Source organism: Nicotiana attenuata, chromosome 8 (assembly GCF_001879085.1).
Source record: "Nicotiana attenuata strain UT chromosome 8, NIATTr2, whole genome shotgun sequence".
NCBI classification, from domain to species: Eukaryota; Viridiplantae; Streptophyta; class Magnoliopsida; order Solanales; family Solanaceae; genus Nicotiana; species Nicotiana attenuata.
Window position 1 is genome coordinate 36,818,986 of NC_031996.1, and position 16,596 is coordinate 36,835,581.

The window sequence follows — 16,596 nt, forward strand, 5'->3', positions numbered from 1 at the left end:
CTACATCTATGTCATTCTCATTTGTTGCACTTTCGTATAAGCCCTTCTACCATGTTAGTTATTCATGCCTTCTATTTGTTTAACTTATAAAGATTCTGCTTTCTTTCATGGCTGTTATATCTACATCTAAGCCTTCTACCATGTTAGCTAGTAAAATTTATGTTCGTCTATATTCAATGCTATCATTACTTCTATGCCTTCTATTTAGTCTGTTACTGTTGCCCATATGCATTGTATTGCTCGTTATTGCTTCCTGTGTATCTCCCACTTTATCGTTATTGTTATTGGCATTTCTTTCACCTGGTTGGTACTGTTATGTATATGCTTGGCGAGGAAGAGATAAATGCACGAAGCGTGTTGCCGTGTCAATTGATTTTTGACATGACCCCAACTTCCCTATGTAGGATGTCGTGATGGCACCTAGTCTATAAGACTAGGTAAATCGATTACCAACATTGATTAAGCCAATTCTTAACAATGATAACTTGAAACATAGTTTAATATAAGTGCCGAGACAAAAGCGGAATAAGCCTACGCAACAATAATCCTAATAACTTCCCAGGACTGGTGATACAGAGTCACGAACTCTAGTTTAATACATGGAATGATCTCAAAGATCGAAATAAAATACTGTTCAAATACAAGCTAACAGTACAAAGAATGAAAGAACTCCAAGGGACTGCGATGACCAAGAAGCTCTACCTGTGAATCCTCGCGATCAACAAGCTAGTGCTACCAGGTTTGATATCTCTAATACCTGGCTCTGCACAAAAATGTGCAGAAGTGTAGTAGGATTACACTACGGTCGTTACCCAGTAAGTATCAAGACTAACCTTGGTGGAGTAGTGACGACGTACAAGTCAAGACACTCACTAGACAAAATAACATGTGCAGTGTAGAAGTATAAAACTATATGGAAAGCAAAAATCAGTAAATGGAAACAAGAATTAACAAGTGATATAAACAGTAAAGCAATAAAAACACCATAAAGTATCGTCCAAAACAAGTAAGGAACACAAAAGACAACCAACTAATCAAGTTGTGTTTCACAAGTTTCCCATGTCATAGTCACAAGCCCAGGGTATCAAGCTACCCTCATATACTCACGACACCTCGCGCCCACATCTCAAATCACAACTGCACGGGCAACTCACGTGCCAAAATCACAATCTACCTAGCATAGTCAAATGCTCACAATCATAATTTGTCCGGCATGGTCACTGGCTCACAATCACAAACCCCCACAGCGTAATCACAGTGTAACGATCCGACAGGTCGTTTTGAGCTTTTGCACCTTGCTCGCCAGTTCTCGGGCATGACTTGCCCCGTGTAGTGGATTATGACTTATGTAAATCGTTGGTTTTGATTTTCAGGGTAATCAGAATGAATTTGGAAGAACAGTTCCCAGTTTGAAGCTTGAAACTTGAAAGGTTTGACCAATATTTGACTTGTTTGTATATGATCTCGGATCGGAATTTTTATGATTTGGTTGGCTCCATTAAGTGATTTGGGACTTGGGAGCGTGATCGGAATGCATTTTGGAAGTTCGTGGATGGTTTAGGCTTGAATTGGCGAAATTGAGATTTCGACATTGTCCTGTTGATAGGTGAAATTTTGATATACAGGTCGGAATGGAATTCCGGAAGTTGCAGTAGTTCCGTTGTGGCATTGTAGATGTGTGTGCAAAATTTCAGGTCATTCGGACGTGGTTTGGTTGGGTTTTTGATCACAAGCAGAATTCGGAAGATTTTAGAAAGTTTGCCTTGAATCCGATCGGTTTTGGGTGATTTGATGTTGTTTGAGGTGTTTTGATGATTAGAACAAGTTTAAATAAGGTATTAGAATATGTTTGTGCTTTTGGTTGAGGTCTCGGGGGACTCGGGGTGATTTCGGATTGTTAACAGAGAAGTTTGGATTTTTGTTGCAGCTGTTAAATTGCTGCTTCTGGTATTTTCGCACTTGCGGATTGGGGACCGCAGGTGCGGCCATGTGCGGTTGTTAGTCGCAGAAGCGAAGTAGGCCTGATGGGCAGAAACCGCAGAAGCGGTTAGAAGGACCGCATCTACGATGTCGCAGATGCGGGGATGTGGTCGCAGATGCGATTGTTGGCTAGAGGTTTCCGTAGAAGCGGAGAAGCAACGCATATGCGGTACCGCAGAAGCGGTAGAAGCACCGCAGATGCGGAAATGCCTGGGTCAGAATATATTAATTCCTCCTTCGCGATTTTTAGAGGGTTTCTTCATTTTGAACGGGAAAAGAGCTTTGAGGCGACTTTTGAAGAGAGAAAATCATTGTTCTTCATTGAGATTTGGAGCACTCGGAAGTTGATTCGAAAGGCAAGCGTGTTGCAGAGTAGCTTTTCAGGCTAGTTCGAGGTGAGTAATGATTTTAAATGCTGTCCTAAGGCCCGAAATTTCACAGTGTACGGCTATGTTGAGGTGACTTACATGCTAGATGACGAGCGTGGGGTAGAGCACCGCTGGGGATTGTGACTTGGTCCATACCGAATGATTATTTCACTGCGTATTTGATAGTTAATTGGTTAATATTATTATATTTTGGGCAAAATGCCATAAGCGGGCTTTGTGCCAGCTGTTTGAACCTTAGATGATTTTTAAATGATATTTTCCTCACTGATTAATTTCATACTGGTGCTGAGTCCTACTATATTTTACTATTTTAAAGACTCAGCTGTATTATTCTGTTTTAAGCACATTAAATGATATTTTTAAAGGTATTTGAGCTGAGCTTCATATTTTACTGTGGCCCGAGGGGCTTATGAGTTTCTGACCGAGTAAGGTCGAGGGCCTGTATTGTGATGATACTTTTGGGTCGGGCTGCACGCTGCAGCAATGATACACTGATTATGATAATGAGGCCGATGGCGTGAGATTTGTTCGCCACAAGGTGGCTTAAGATATGATACTGAGGCCGAGGGCCTGAGATTTGTACGCCACGAGGTGGCTTGAGATTTGATATGAGGCCGAGAGACTGTTTATGATGCCACGAGATGGCTTGATATTGCGCTTGGGCTGTAAGGGGCCCCTCCAGGAGTCTGTACATCCCCAGTGAGCGTGGGCACCCAGTGTGATGATTGTGCTTATTATGTGAGGCCGAGGGCCGGATTGGTTATGCCACGAGATGGCTTGTTATTGCACTTGGGCCGTAAGGGGCCCCTCCCGGAGTCTGTACACCTCCAGTGAGCGCGAGTACCCATTGTGATATGAGATATAGCCCGAGGGGCTGGTATTGTTCTGTGATATTGCCCGGGGGCTGGTATTGTTCTGTGATATTGCCCGAGGGGCTGATTCTGTTGTTACTGTGCCCGAGGGTCAAAAATTATGTGTTTACTTATTAGTTGTTTTCCTGTATATTGTTTAACTATTTAAGAGAGGTTTATGAGATTTCACTGCTTAATTATATACTGAATTGTTATGCCTCTTGTAGCTTAATGCTGTTCCTTACGTGGCTTTATATTACTCAGTCTTCATTTATTTTTATTACTCACTGAGTTGGAAGTACTCACTTTACTCCCTGCACCTTGTGTGCTGATCCAGGTATTTTCTGAACCCGGTAGCAGGTATTGGTTGGTCGGAGGCAGAGTCATCGGAGTTTAGCAAGGTAGCTGCCGACGTTCGCAGCACTGCTTTTCTGCCTCTTTATTCTATTAGTCTGTACTTAGTACATTTCAGACTTTGTCAGTTTTATTTAGACCTTAGTAGATGCTCATGACTGGTGACACCCCGATGTAGGGCTGTGTTGGGTTTGTTTTTCCGGAAATTATACTGTTAACTGCTTACATTTTGAGATTTTATCATATTTATGACTTAATACTTACTATTTTACTGCTTAAGATTGGAATGAGAATGTGTCAGCTGGCCTTGTCTTCACGAGAGGCGCCATCACCATCGGGTCGGGTTTAGGGTCGTGACAAGTTGGTATCAGAGCCTAGGTTACATAGGTTTCACGAGTCATGAGCAGGTTTAGTAGAGTCTCGCGGATCGGTACGGAGACGTCTGTATTTATCCTCGAGAGGTTGCAGAACCTTTAAGAAAACTCCATATTCTTGAAATTCTTATCGTGCGTCCTTGATTCAGCTTGAAATATAACTCTTTGAATTCCTTCCACGCATTCGTATGCGCGAACGAGCACTTAGTATCAGATGTGCATCGATGGCTTGTGATTCCCTGATGGAGGGGCGAGATGTGATCTCTATGTGTTTGACGTTGGGCCAGTCTGGAGGAATTGAGGCCGGATTTTTACCTATAGCTTGAGCACAGAGGTGCTGATTATGTGAGCCGCATTTTTGAATTTATATACTCACTAGTGCCCCTATCAGTAGAAGTGATGGCTGGATGGCTATGCGACGAGTATGTTATGACTGCGAGATGTGATCATATGATTTGGAAGCGACGAGAAGGGTCTGCTGGAGGATAGATGAACTATTAGGTGTTTGATTTCCCTTGTGATTGGATGTATAGCCCCGAGTTATGGGTGTGTGAAGAATCTTTTCTTGTGTCCTAGTTGTGAGTGAAGTAAATTTAATATTGCGGTATGAGCTCAGACTCCGTAAGATCAAGCGACTACGTGATGTTTATGACGGTGGAAGGTATACAGAAATGTTAGTTTGAGGTAAAACAGGTGGGTTATCTCCTGCGGAGTGTTCTGAAGTTATCCTTATGTTGTCTGTTAGAACATCTCATTTACAAGTGAAGGATATGTGTTGCAATTTAAATTTGGGTCGCTTAAGAGAGTGGGTTTAACTGTTGCAAGAGTGAATGCGAGATTTGCAGAAGATTTAAAGTTCTAGATGGTCTGTGTCGTACGAGCTTATGAAGGGTTGATTTCAATCTTACTATGGTGTTATGGCAGTAATAGAGTATATGCATTAGGAGTTATTGTGTGTGTTTTGGTCTATGGCTTCGAGCCAAGTGGGGGAGTCTGCTACTGATTAGGTGATTGCACGGTTAGGTGCTATGTTGGTTCCAGTTATGGCTTATGGAGACTGAGACCGAGGATGGCCCAAGTAAAGGAAATTTTTTGACAAAGGTTATATTATGCTTCATAGGTGTATGAGAATCACGGAATGTCATGAGTGGTTATTGGTAAGGGTGTGTAGTGCATAAAATAGGAAGTTACTTGGTTGCATTAAATTGAGGTTACCTTCTGCGGCGTCGGACTGCTAATGAGGCACAAGTTGTTCGGTTCATTTGATCAGTCTAATTGAGGTTTGAGCAGAGTGGATGACCCTCAAGAATGGTTCTAATGCGTTCAAGGTTTTTCATGTAATGATTGGAGATTTTCAGGTGTATAATTTTGCTAGAAACTGAGGTTTGCATTGGAGGGTGTCAAGACTTGTGATATTTCTATATCAATTAAGGGATTCTTATATCGGTATTAGGAAGGTAATGGTTCCGGATTCGCAAGAAGTCTCTTCGGGATAGGTATTTTGAACATGGTGCTTTTGGGAATATTTAAGAGAGTATCCAGCGGCTTATGAGCCTTGGACGACGTGGTTTTATGTTTGGGTCTCGTGTGGTGAGTCTGGGTTGAGGAACTGTGGTGTTATAGCAAGAAGGAGTATCAAGTTGAAGGTAAATTAGAAGGAAACTCGGATATATGGGATAGCTTGGTAGTAGGCCGGATCGGTATGGTAAGGATACGATTAGTTCTTGGGGTGCTTATGAGGTAATGAGTTTATACAGGTGTTTCGTGGCAATGCTCTTGAGTCTTAATGGCCTGTGTAGCCTGGTTGAGTCAGAAGGATTCAGTCCTGACGGTTTAGTTTTGTGCAAGTGGAATACGGAGAGTTCTTGATGGTTTCTACCACGGTTATATGTGTATATTTTCGGCGAAGCGTGAGAAGCATAGGATGTGTAGTGATTTTTCTTCTAGGTGGGATCAGTGGAAAGTTCTTGACTAGCTGAGTACGTAGATGTTTGTGGCTCGGAAGGGAGATGAAGCTCTTATGTTATCCTAATATGGTATGGTATATGCGGTATGTTGTGGAGGAATGAGATTTGCGTGTGTATGGTTACGGTTCAGTTCTGAACGGAAGGTCATAAAATTCTTAGGCAGCATGGGCAGTTTCAGATAATTAGAGAAATGAGCTTCAGATGATTAGGGGAATGATCTTCAGATGATTTAAGGAAATGGTATTGCTAATTGGGGTGATTTGACGAGGGTTTATGTTTCAGAAAAAGGCAATGTGATTAAGTTGATGGTACTTCATTAGTATTGCGGCACTTTTTTTGGATCGACTGCTGACATTCGGGTTTGCTTGGTGGCACGGAAGAATAATAAGAGTATCTCTCGTGGGAATGATTGGGCATTAGAGGTGTGTTGTATACTCGGACGGTGGAATTGGGATCGGATATGGTGATTCGTGTGCTGTACGGAGTTGGAGGCTGAGAGTTCTCATATTCAAGCTATGTTGTAGTTGTGGGTTGTGTGTATCGGCACTGTTTAGTGACTATTGGGGTTTGGAGACCTGAGTGGATCTCTTGCTGCTTGGTATGTTAGATATTGGATGTAATATTGGGTATAGACTGGTTGTCTTCGTGTTGTGTTATTCTGGACTATTGCGCTAGGGCGGCAATGTTGGCTATGCCGGGAATGCCACGGATTGAGTGGCGAGGCTCGACGGATTATGTTCTTAGTAGGGTGGTTTATATTTCGAAGACCCACCGGATGTCTGGGAAGGATTGTCTTTCTTATTTGGGCTTTTGTGATGAATGTCAGTGCAGAGACTCCTACCATTGATTCAGTTTCGGTGATGAGGGATTCTTCCGAATGTGTTTCCTGCTGCCGGGCATGTCGCCGGACGAAGTTGTTTATTTTGGTATTGATTTGGTGCCGGGCACCGTAGGGTATGGCACCGGCGGGATTAAAGGAGTTGAAGGAGTAGTTTCAGGGTTTCCTAGATAATGGGTCCGTGGGCAGGCCAATATGGATGTGTGTTCTAACTTGAGTCGGCTTGGTTGGCTCCGAGTGGTAATGTTGAGGGATGTGTTGATTCGATTGTTATTGAGCTTATCAGTAATCTGGGGAGATCTATGAGTTACCTTTCTGTGTTGCGAGGCGTTATGATTTGTTGGTTAGAGGCACACATGGTGCGGTTCTATTGGGGTTTCATAGCGGAAGTCGAGCGGGGAGAGTAATTGGGTGTTACTCGGTGAATGGCGTATCGGTTATGTCCTTTCGGGTTTGTGTGGTGTATGTTATTTGCTTCACCGTGGGTATGATGATTTGCTTTGGTTCCAGACATCAAATTGCGCGTGGTTGTCGATTTCGAGCATAGTGACTTAAGGTGTTTCATGTGGACCAGTGTTTGGATAGGGTCGCGCATTGCAGAGAAGTTCCGTGGAGGTATGACCCTTCGGGTTAGATTCGCGTATTCTATTTCTTCGACGTGTGATGGGTTCTCAGCATTTTGTTGTGGTGGTACTGGTGAGTTGGTGGTACAGCCCTTTCGTTCGAGTCGTCTTCATGATTGGAGTACATTCAGATTGTTGTTTATTGGTGCACGGATTGCACAAGTTGTAACGACCCGATCGGTCGTTTTGAGTTCTAGCGCTCCGTTCAGCATCCTGAGGTCGTGAGCAGCTCCATTTCAGGTATTGTGACTTGTGCGCGTGGTCGGAATTGAATTTCGGGAAGTCCAGAGTTGATTTGGAAAGAGAATTCTCATTTCGGAAGCTTAAAGTTGAAAGAATGAACTAGGATTGGAATTTTGAGTAAACGACCTCGGAATCGGGATCTGAAGGTTCCAGCGGGTTCATATGATGATTTCGGACTTGGGCGTATGCCCGGATCGTGTTTTGGATAACCCGGGAGCGTTTTGGCGCCCATTGTGGAAGTTAGCATTTTAAAAGAAATTTCATAAGTTTGGCTTGAAGTGCATTTCAGTGTTATCGATGTCCCTTTGGGATTCCGAATCTATGAATAGCTCCGTATGGTGATTCTGGAGTTGGGAGCGCGATCGGAAGTGAATTAGGAGGTCCGTAGGTCATTTTGGAACCATTTGGCTAAAGATAGAAAATTGAAGGTTTTTGAGAAGTTTGATTGGAGGTGGACTTTTTGATATCGGGGTCGGAATCCAATTCTGAAAGTTGGAGTAGGTCCGTAATGTCGAATATGACTGGTACGCAAAATTTGAGGTCAATCGAATGTGATTTGATAGGTTTAAACATCGGAAATAGAAAGTTGAATTTTTGAAGTTTATTAAGTTTGGATTAGAGATCGATTCATGATTTTAGCGTTGTTTTATGTGATTTGAGGCCTCGAGCGAGTCCGTAATGTGTTTTGGGATTAGTTGGTATGTTTGGTTGGCGTCTCGGGGGCCTCGGGTAGATTCCGGGTGATTAACGGATCGAAATTTGGAATTTTGGACAGCTGAAGGATCTGGTTGCTGGTATTTTCGCTTCTGCGGTGGGTTAGCCGCAGAAGCGGCCCGCAGAAGCGGAAAGAAAGCCGCAGAAGCGGAAGGTTGGTCAAGGCTCGAGGACCGCATATGCGGAAGGATAGTCACAGAAGCGGAAGAGGGTCAGCTGGAGAAGACCGCAGATGCGGTCAATGTTCTGCAGAAGCGGGACTGCATCTGCGAATAGCGTGCCGCAGAAGTGAAAATGGGGAGGCTTGAGAGGAACCGTAGAAGCGGTATTTGGACCGCACCTGCGGAACTGCCGGGGCAAAATGGTTGTTTAAAATCGGGGTTGAGTTCATTTCTCTCATATTTTTCATGGCTTGGGCGATTTTTGGGAGCTTCAAGAGAGGGATTTCCGTCATCAACATCAAGGTAATATATCCCCATCCATTTTAAGTTAAATACATCAATTATGTAAGGATTTGAGCATGAAATTGGTTGAAATTTGGGGATTTTGGTAGAAAGACCTAGAAATTATATTCTTGGAATTTAACCACAATTTTGAGTATGGAATTTAGTAAAAATTATATATTTGAGTTCCTAAGGTCATGGATAATCTTTATCTTCGAAAAATTTCGGATTCCGGGCACGTGGGCCTGAGGGCGTTTTGGTCAACCTTTCGACCGGAGTTAGGAGTTGCTATAAATTAGATTGTAACGAATATTTGAGCATATATTAATGGATTTGCGTAACCGTTGGCTAGTTTTGAAGCGTGGTGCATCAATTAGAGTCTTCGGAAGGGCGTGGAATGCCGGTTATGGATCTTCTGAGCGAGGTGAGTCTCCTTTCTAACCTTGTAAGAGGGAATTGTCCCCATAGGTGAAATAATTGATTATGTGCTCCTATTTGCGGGGGCCTACGTACGCACGAGGTGACGAGAGTCCGTGCGTAGCTACTGTTATGCCATTGTCCGGGTAGTTAGGGCCCAAAAGCATGTTATACTTGGATTATTTATGAACCTATTGATAGCTTGAATCGCTTAAATCACCTTGGATTAGTAAATGAAATTAAAAGGAGATTAAACATCATTTTTTTCTGAATTGTTAAAAAGAGAAATTGTTTATTTGGATAAATATTCCCGATAAGTTCTTAATTGACTGATTGAGCATGTATCTCTATGTGTACCTGCGACGCATGCATGATTCGCGAGCAGGGTATGTGTTTATTTATGGAACGGGTCGAACGCCTTGGCAGATTAAATAGATGCATCTATAGGCGCGCCGTCGACCCTCGGCAAGTGCACAGTTTATTTCTGTTAGATTGGGCCGTCGCCTCGGTGTGATTTGCGCATGTTATATTGTTGCTTGAGAATATTAAATGTGAAATGTGCCCTTCGTGGTATGATATAAATTGATAAGATAATAAAGAGTAAAATTTGAAAATCCTTGATTATTGTTGAAGGTGTTTACCCGTTTTCTGGCTTCGTGAATTAGGACTGCTATATAAATCTATGATTTCCTCACATTTTTAGTATATTGTCAAATGACCTCTAATAATTGTCGAAGTTGACCATCTCGTCTCTACTTCTTCGAGATTAGACGTGATACTCATTGAGTACACGTTGTTTACGTACTCATACTACACTTTTGTGCATTTTTGTTGCACAGGTATATTTATCTCTAGCGGCCCACTGGGCATAGCAGCACGGATGATTCGGGGACTAGGTGAGTTGCGTTATTCGAGGCGGCCCGCAGCTAGTAAAGTCCCTTCCAGCAAATCGTATTTTCTTTCTGTCCACTGTATTCCGGACGGGTGTTGTATTGTATTTTATTTCCTTATCAGTAGATGCTCATGCACTTGTGACACCGGGTTCTGGGATGGTTTTGAAATAATTTGTATTGATAGCTAGTGTTTAGTTCGAATTGAAGCAGTTATCTTTTACTTATGGAATTCAAAGGAAAATCTTGGTTTTCAAAATTGTTAAAATTGGAGTTTAATTAAGTATTTGGTTGGCTTGCCTGACAACAGTGTCCGGCGCCATCACGACCCTTAGTGGATTTTGGGTCGTGACAAGAGTTGTGGCTTTAGGTTGTATTGATGTGTCATGTTACCAGAGTAGTGATGTTGGATTAGATGAGATCGTTGGGATCTGAAATGAGTACAAACTGATTCGACTTCAGCATGTTGGAAGGATATATCGAGGTTTGGCTCAGGAATTTGCTATGGTCTTTGCCAACGGAGAAGTGGCTTCATGAATGGTTGATCTGAGAAATGGTTATGGCTTATTGCGTGTTTCATTTATCATTGGCAGTATATGAAAGTGACAGAATGAGACTTTAGTTGATAAGAGGTTTCCTATCGATATTCGGTTGTTGTGTGCAGCTGCTGTGATTAGAAGTTATCGCTACCAGTGTTTGAGTTATGTGGTATATCATGTAATTGCACCTGAGGTTACAGATATGGTTTGTTACAGCTTGTTCTGACTTATTCACAATATAAATGTGAGATTCTGATCGTATTGATGATTTCAGAAGTGGAAATGAGGTTCTAGGTTTATGGGCTAGATTTGATTGTGAAATTTCAATTACAATGTGTTATCGAACCTATATGAGATAGGGTGACGTGGTATCACCCCCGGGTATATGCATGGTAAGGTTATTCGACGATTGGTTGGTTTTTGGAACAACTCTGGGAACGTTCGAGGACAAATGTATATTTAAGTGGGGGAGGATGTAACGACCCGACCGGTCGTTTTGAGCCTTTGCACCTTGCTCGCCAGTTCTCGGGCATGACTTGCCCCGTGTAGTGAATTATGACTTATGTAAATCGTTGTTTTTGGTTTTCAGGGTAATCAGAATGAATTTGGAAGAACAGTTCCCAGTTTGAAGCTTGAAACTTGAAAGGTTTGACCAATATTTGACTTGTTTGTATATGATCTCGGATCAGAATTTTTATGATTTGATTAGCTCCGTTAAGTGATTTGGGACTTTGGAGCGTGATCGGAATGCATTTTGGAAGTTCGTGGAAGGTTTAGGCTTGAATTGGCGAAATTGAGATTTCGACGTTGTCCGGTTGATAGGTGAGATTTTGATATAGAGGTCGGAATGGAATTCCGGAAGTTGTAGTAGTTTCGTTTTGGCATTTTGGATGTGTGTGCAAAATTTCAAGTCATTCGGACGTGGTTTGGTTGGGTTTTTGATCAAATGCGGAATTCGGAAGATTTTAGAAAGTTTGCCTTGAATCCGATGTGTTTTGGGTGATTTGATGTTGTTTGAGGTGTTTTCATGATTAGAACAAGTTTGAATAAGGTATTAGAATATGTTTGTGCTTTTGGTTGAGGTCCCGGGGGCCTCGGGTGATTTCGGTTGGTTAACGGAGAAGTTTGGATTTTTGTTGCAACTGTTGAATTGCTGCTTCTGGTATTTTCGCACCTGCGGATTGGGGACCGCAGGTGCGGCGCCGCATGTGCGGTTGGTTAGTCGCAGAAGCGAAATAAGCCTGATGGGCAGAAACCGAAGAAGCGGTTAGAGGGGCCGCATCTGCGATGTCGCAGATGCGGGGATGTGGTCGCAGATGCGATTGTTGGCCAGAGATTTCCGCAGAAGCGGAGGAAGCATCGCATATGCAGTACCGCGGAAGCGGTAGAAGCACCGCAGATGCGGAAATGCCTGGGTCAGAATATATTAATTCCTTCTTCGCGATTTTTAGAGGGTTTTCTTCATTTTTAACGGGAAAAGAGCTTTGAGGCGACTTTTGAAGAGAGGAAATCATTGTTCTTCATTGAGATTTGGAGCACTCGGAAGTTGATTGGAGAGGCAAGCGTGTTGCAGAGTAGCTTTTCGGGCTAGTTCGATTTGATTAATGATTTTAAATGCTGTCCTGAGGGTATGAAACCCTGGAATTTCACAACGTACGACTATGTTGAGGTGACTTACACGCTAGATGACGAGCGTGGGGTAGAGCACCGCTGGGGATTGTGACTTAGTCCATCCTGAATGATTATTTCACTGTGTATTTGATATTTAATTGTTTAATATTATTATATTTTGGGCTAAATGCCATATGTGGGCTTTGTGCCATCTGTTTGAACCTTAGATGATTTTTAAATGAAATTTTTCTCACTGATTGATTTCATACTGGTGCTCAGTCATACTATATTTTACTATTGTAAAGACTCGGCTATATTATTCTGTTTTAAACACATTAAATGATATTTTTAAAGGTATTTGAGCTGAGCTTCATCTTTTACTGTGGCACGAGGGGCTTATGAGATTCTGACCGAGTAAGGCCGAGGGCCTGTATTGTGATGATACTTTTGGGTCGGGCTATACGCCGCAACAATGATACACTGATTATGCTAATGAGGCCGAGGGCCTGAGATTTGTACGCCACAAGGTGGCTTGAGATATGATACTGAGGCCGAGGGCCTAAGATTTGTACGCCACGAGGTGGCTTGAGATTTGATATGAGGCCGAGAGCCTGTTTATGATGCCACGAGATGGCTTGATATTGCGCTTGGGCCGTAAGGGGCCCCTCCAGGAGTCTGTACACCCCTAGTGAGCGCGGGTACCCAATGTGATGATTTTGCTTATTATGTGAGGCCGAGGGCTGGATTGTTTATGCCACGAGATGGCTTGTTATTGCGCTTGGGCCGTAAGGGGCCCCTCCCGGAGACTGTACACCCCCACTGAGCGCGGGTACCCATTGTGATATGAGATATAGCCCGAAGGGCTGGTATTATTCTGTGATATTGCCCGAGGGCTGGTATTGTTCTGTGATATTGCCCGAGGGGCTGATTCTGTTATTACTGTGCCCGAGGGGCAGCTATTATGTGTTTACTTATTAGTTGTTTTCCTGTATATTGTTTAACTTTTTAAGAGAGGTTATGAGATTTCACTGCTTAATTATATTTACTGATTTGTTATGCCTCTTGTAGCTTAATGTTGTGCCTTACATGGCTTTATATTACTTAGTCTTCATTTATTTGTATTACTCACTGAGTTGGAAGTAGTCACTTTACTCCCTGCACCTTGTGTGCAGATCCAGGTATTTTCTGAACCCGGTAATAAGTATTGGTTGATCGGAGGGAGAGTCATCGGAGTTTAGCAAGGTAGCTGCCGGCGTTCGCAGCACTGCTTTTCTCCCTCTTTATTCTATTAGTCTGTGCTTAGTACATTTCAGACTTTGTCAATTGTATTTAGACCTTAGTAGATGCTCATGACTGGTGACACCCCGATGTAGAGCTATGTTGGGTTTGTTTTTCCGCAAATTATACTATTAACTGCTTACATTTTGAGATTTTATCATATTTACGACTTAATACTTACTATTTTACTGCTTAAGATTGGAATGGGACCGGGTCCGGGTTTAGGGTCGTGACACACAGGCTCAATAGCAACATGAAAACTGATAATACAAGAATACATGGGCATGATCAATAAATGTCAAGTTTCATAGCATGAGCCAGTTTAAGTGGCATGCTACAGTGTATGCTTGTGCAAGTGTACTACAACAGCCCAAGTCAATAAGTAATATTAAGGACATCGAATAGCTCATAGAAACAACAAAACAAATCATGCAAGGTGTATGTCAAATACAAGGAAAAATCACACCATCACACGAAATTCACCACCACAATGTCTCCAAACCGACACACATCATCCCTTACATTTGCCACCCTTATCTCTCCGATAGCCACCCCTGTCACTCCGTCCTGACAATATCATTAGCCACCCTTATCTCTCCTATAGTCATCGGTATTACTCTTTATAATAGCTACCCTTATCACTCTGCCCGGACAATAACGCAATAGCCACCCATATCACTCCGTACATTTCCAACAGTGAGATGCTACCCTTATGCCCCGTATAACAACCACGGTGAAATGCTACCCTTATACTCCACATAACAACAACCCAATCACACAACAATTCACATGTACTATCGTCACAACAACACAACATAATCAACTCGTATCACAAGTGCCCGTAGGCGACAACCTTTTAAAAGATTCAACTATGTCAATAGTTTCACAACAGATAGCCCACGACTCAACACAACAAGTATAAAATCTCAATAATAACAACATGAACGGAAAAGTAACTCAGCAAGGAACCACACCTTTTAAACACCACTTCAAGTAAAATAGATTATGCCTCTCCATAACTTCAGTTTGTATTAATTGTTTAAGGATACACTCATTAGATAAATATCTCCATGAGATGGCAACTCAATGAATAAAGAACTCATGTAATGGTAAAAGTGGTAACAACTCCAAATAAAGCATATGAGAGCAAGTTCAGCAAGTAAAGAATGTGACATGTAACGACAACTTTAAATAGGCAGGTAATAGTAAACATGACGAATAAAGGATATAACATGTGCTAACAATTTTAATAAATACATAAAGGATGCCTAAGAGTTTAAACCAACATAATTACCACATATAAGCCCGAGTATGTACTCGTCACCTCGCGTAAAGACTTTCACATTACACAAATAGCACAAACGACTCAAATCCAAATGGGGTAGTTCCCCCAAGCAATGTTAGGCAATATACTTACCTCAACGAAGCTAGACCGATACTCCAAAATGGCCTTCTCGAGTGAAACAACCTCCTGACGGCTCAAATCTAGCCAAAATAACTTCTTTACATAAATAAAACTCACAGGAGACAATTTCGGATAATAAAGCTTTGGTTTTTAATTAAAACTAAAAAGTCAACCCCGGGCCCGCACCTCGGAACCTGATAAAAATTCACAAAACCCGAACACTCATTCCGATACGACTCCAACCATACCAAAATTATCGCTTTCGATATCGAATCGCTCTTCAAATCCTTATTTCACATTTTTATAGATTTTACCAAATTTCCTATTTTTTTCATTCAATTCACTAATTTAATGATGAAAATAATTATAGAACTTGAAATTTAATTAATTTAAGATATAGAACACTTACCCCAAACAAACACGTGAAGAACCCCTCCAAAATCGCCCAAAACTGAGGCTTCCAACTCAAAAATGATGAAAATGACCAACCCTCAACTCTTAGCATTCTGCCCAGGGATCACACTTGTGAAATAGTAGCCGCATCTACGGCGTCGCTTTTGCGACCAAAAATCCGCTCCTTCGGATTCCACTCAATAGCGGACCCCTCGCTCCTGCGGAAAAAGCTCCACTTCTGTGCAAATGCAGGTGCAAAAAACACTTATGCTTCTGCGCTGCCTTCGCTTTTGCAATCCATAACTCCGCTTCTGCGCACGCGCATATGTGCCCATCATTCCCCTTCTGCGGGCTATTCTCGTTGCTTATCCTATATGTATAATCTAAGTGCTTTAATACTTCTTAATTACTATTCATCTTAAGAATGACAGCCTGATCTCATCTCATATTGTCGAACTTTCATCCATCTATCGTTGATTTACCTTAATGTTGATCTATAATCTACCACTGATAACTTGACCTCTTATGTAACACTATTGCTAGGGCTCACGTCTCATTGAGGAATATCTGAAGTGACTGGCCTAATCCACCTAGGGGCGATACTATATTTCCATAACCGCATTTCATAGCATCTCAATGTGATTCACCTTACGTGGGTATTTAATCCTGTACAATTCATGAAATCCCTTTTTTCTTCAAATCATTACTGAATCGAAGGTCCAAACGTCATCCTTTATCTATCACAATTACACCCTCATTCTACTACCAGGGAAACATTCAATCTCTTCTAAATGCTATTAGTGTTAGACCCGTTTGAGTTCATTCAGGATATACTGAGCTTTTTATAACTTAGAGAAACCATCAACTCTCTTGTTTTCATGGGCTTAATCCCGAGGATTTATCCATTCTCGCCACCTTCTCACTTGCCTTTTCTTATCCTTACTCATGTCTTCCTAAAACCTTGTCTCTCTACCATACTTTAGCTTGCAACCCACACATATCCATTCATACTACTCGCAACCTTCCTTCAACTTGCTTGAACCATATATTTCCTTATGTTATTCTGGAACATCAAGCAAGACATTGTATCGTCTCTAACTCTTCTTTACTCTCTTAACTAGACCTCTCAGTTTTTGCGACCAAAACACTCACGCAAGTGCACGTGATCGTCAAGTAATAAAGTAGTGAGTAGAGTATCGTTCCGACGAAGACTTGGGATTAACTATTGACTGATTTAAACTCAATTAACTTATCGATCCAAGAGATTTTTGACAAATGATGTTCGTC